Source organism: Belonocnema kinseyi, chromosome 1 (assembly GCF_010883055.1).
Source record: "Belonocnema kinseyi isolate 2016_QV_RU_SX_M_011 chromosome 1, B_treatae_v1, whole genome shotgun sequence".
Lineage (NCBI taxonomy): Eukaryota > Metazoa > Arthropoda > Insecta > Hymenoptera > Cynipidae > Belonocnema > Belonocnema kinseyi.
Genome location: NC_046657.1, coordinates 20410880 through 20414887, shown reverse-complemented (window position 1 = coordinate 20414887; position 4008 = coordinate 20410880).

Sequence of the window (4008 nt, the reverse complement as noted above, 5' to 3'; positions counted from 1 at the left end):
AAAAGTCTCCGTGGCGAGCAGTAGTGGGATCGCGCCCGGGAGTGGGACTGTACTGGCAGCCTGATCAATAAGATCCAACCCATAACTTTTTCCACTTTTTTTTCGATTTTCTTCATATTCTGTACATCAATATCTACCAGTCGGTGCAAAAAAAGATATTTTTTTCGACGTTTTTTCGTGTAATTATTTTAAGCCGACTGTAGGCGGAACGTCGTCCTCGAGCTAGATATCGATTGATTGAGTTCTAAGCTGGTTTAAACATTTTCTGTCGAATTTTCATTCAAGTCAATCGTACATTTTTTTTAATCCACACAAAAAAATTAATTTTTGTGTAATAATATTTAGTGGCGCAAGCCACATGAAATTTAACACGTATTTCCCATAAGGAAAACAATCCGTTTTTGTAAATTTTATTCAGAATTGTCAATACCGGCTGAATCGAGTTAAAAAACTAAAGATTTCTCTATACGTTTAGCCATAGAATATGCATAAAATATTATTTTTTTAGTAAAAAACCCCAAAGTCTGTTTTATAGGATCCCAAAAAAACCCTAAATGAAAAAATGGGTTTTGCGCGGTTTGGCATAAAATAATGATTTTTTTTTTGTTTTTGAAAATGCAAATTGTTTCCAAAACATAAAATGCTATTGTATACCGATAATTAGATGTTTAATAAATTGTTAAGCCAATTTTTGTATTAGTTTTAGCCACTTTCTCTGAGAATAGAGATAGAAAGTCGCCATTAAAAAAAATTCTACTTTCTGTCCAATTTCCAATTAGACTGATATAATACCTAACTAATTTTAACAAAAACAATTGACTTAATAATTTATTATTATTGGTAATAATATTTTCTTAGAATAATTCTAGTAAATTGTAGTTTTTTCAAAAATTTCCCAGATTTTGTCCAATTTTAGTTTAAAGTAAGTTGAGAAAATTAATTGTTTAAACAATTTGTTATTATTAATAATATTAAATTTGAATAATGCTATAAAGTTGCGGTTTTTCAGAAACTTACAACTATTTGTCTACGTTTCACTCTTTTTGATTTAATAAATAATTCACTTTAGCAAAAATAATTATTTATATCAATTGTTATTGTTAATAACTATCTTCTCTTAGATAAATACTGAAATGTGTCGGTTTTTTTGAAATCATAAACTCTTTCTTTATTTTTCACTTAATGCGTTAATAATTAATGCAAGTTAAAAAACATGCTCATTTAAACGATTTATTATTGCTTATAACTATCTGCTCTCAGAGTAATGCTAGAAAGTTGCTTTTATTCTGAAATGTTAAGTTTTGCTTTCAGTTTTTAGTTATGAACGAAGAGTAAGTGAACCTCAAAAAGAATCATTTTTTTAATAGTATTGTACTTTATAAAATGAATTATTTTTTCTCTTTTCTCAATGTGTAAAAAAATTATTTACATAAGTATTTCAATTAAATATTAATAATTTTAGATGAAAATTAATCTTCTTGGTGAAAAATTAAACTCTTTGGTAAAATTCGGCATTTTTTGTATAAAATTAAGCTTTATAACTAGAAAATTCAAATAGTATACTATTTATTGCAAATTTTTCTTTTTTAGTTGAAAATTCAACAATTTGTTTAAAAATTCATGTATTTTGTTAAAACTTGTGTCTTTTTTGTTTAAATTTTGAACTATTTGTTTGAAAGTGGAACTAATTTTTTAAATATTCATTTTTTGGTTGGAGATACATCATATTAGTTGAAAATTCATCTCTTTGGTTAAAAAATTAACTATTGTGTTAAAAATTCGTATTTCTTTTTAGTATTTTTTTTACGAAAAAATTTAAATATTTAATTTTTGATTGTAAAATATTCTTTAGTTGAAAATTAATTTATCGGTTGAAGATTAAACTATTTTCCTAACAATCGATTTTTTATTTAAGACAATTTTTTCGCTAAATATTCACATAACTGTTTCTGTCAAAGATGAATAATTTTAGTAAAAAAATTGGAAATTCATCTACCTTGTTAAAAAAAATTTCTCCTTCTAAAATCCATGATTTTAGTTGAAAATTAATGTTATTGTTGATGAATTTAACTATTTCGCTTGGAAGTTTAAGCGCGCTTAGGGCACGTGACTGTTAGTTCTTGCGCTTCGCGCTTGATAATATATTTGCATATATTTTTTAAAACTAACGGTGAAAGCATCAACAATAGTAATTCGGTGATTGTGAATTCTCTTTTTTGAAATATCCTTCGGCTTTAACAAACACATTCTCATCAAGTATCTCGTGCTTCGCACTCGAGTTTATCCCTGAAATTTTATATCATTCTCATCAATGTATATTATTATATTAATAAAATTTTGTTCTCCACTTTCGATAAAAAAATGTTATATAAAAATTTAATTTTTGTATTTTTAATATTTTTTTATAAATAAAACAAAAATTACGTGTCCTATAAAAAGTGATTAATAACAAATTTGTAGATATTTTTTGCGTGCACAATATTTGTCTTATCGTTTTTTCCTATCTTGCACAGTTTGACAGAAAAATGCAATTTTTTATTATTGTGTGTTGTTTAAGAAATTTTGATTGCAAATAATGGGAACGTCGGGGGGCAAAAAGTGCCGAGTGGCACTTTTTACCCCTGAAGTTTTATGGCATACAAAGAAAAAAGCTAGGCTCATTTTGAGTCTTATATTGACCCTGAATTGAGACGCAATATTTTTTAGACCAACAAATTAAAATTGAGTTTTTAAATAAAAGAAAATTACATAAGTTGCCCCAGAAGTGGCTGAAGTAAGCCCTGAAAATAATAAAAAGCAGCAAAAGTAAACCTAGATTTCTTCTGTGTGATAAAGTACATTTGTTTGACAAGAAAAATTATTATTACGATTTCTTCAAATCTGTAGAAAATGCGTACCTACAAGCGGAAGACTGACCGTGGGACAATGACTATTGAAGTGATGAAGCGTGCAGCAGAATTGGTTATGAAAGACAATAATTCCATTCGATCAGCAGCCAAAGATTTCAATGCATGCAGAATGAGCCTAAAAAGATTTATAGATCGTCTTAAAGAAAACCCAGATAAAGTTAAGTTTGGATATTCGTCGAAGTTGATTGTTAACTGCAGGCAAAAAGCAGATTTATCGAAATACATCAAACGATCAGTTGAAATATATCATATATATCGTTTGTAAGCCATCAAACATCATTGCTGAAAAAGAAAGAAGAACAATTGGAACATTAAACATTTATGGAAAGAGGAACTAACATAAGACTGATAACCGCTGTTTCTGCAGCCAGTGGATCCATCTCACCAATGTTTGTTTTTCCGAGAAAAAAGTATCAAGAACATTTTATAAGAGATGGACCACCCGAATGCATTGGAGCAGGAAACAAATTTGGCTGGGTAACCGACGAGGAGTTTTTCATATTTATCCAGCATTTTATAAAACATGTTAAACCCACCAAAGATGAGCCAGTTCTTATTCTGCTAGATAATCATTCTTCCTATCTCTCCGTCGAAACCTTAAATTTGGCGAAAGATAATGGTATCTGCATGCTTAATTTTTCACCACATTGCTCTCATAAGCTGTAACCACTTGACGCTTTTATATTTGGTCCATTTAAAAGATATTTATTTTCTGCCCAAGATGCACGGATGAGAAATAATCCTGGAAAGACGATGACGATTTAAAATATCCCATCGATCGTACGTACAGCTTTGCCACTGCTTTTAACACCCAACAATATTTGCAAAGGTTTCGAAAGATGCGGAATCTATCCTTTCAACAGAGACGTCTTTGATGAGAGCGGTTATGCTCAATCCTATGTTACTGATCGCCCTAAACCCGCGGATGGACAAGGTCAATCATCCGATGATGTAGAAAAGGTGCAAGCGAATGCGCTTTCTACTCCTGGTCCTTCTAGAAGAGTACGAGGGTGGATTGATAAGTTTCCGGCCTGACCAAGAGATGGCGCCACTAGGCCTACCTTGAGGTGGCGTTCTATAGTACCATCCTTAGATAGCT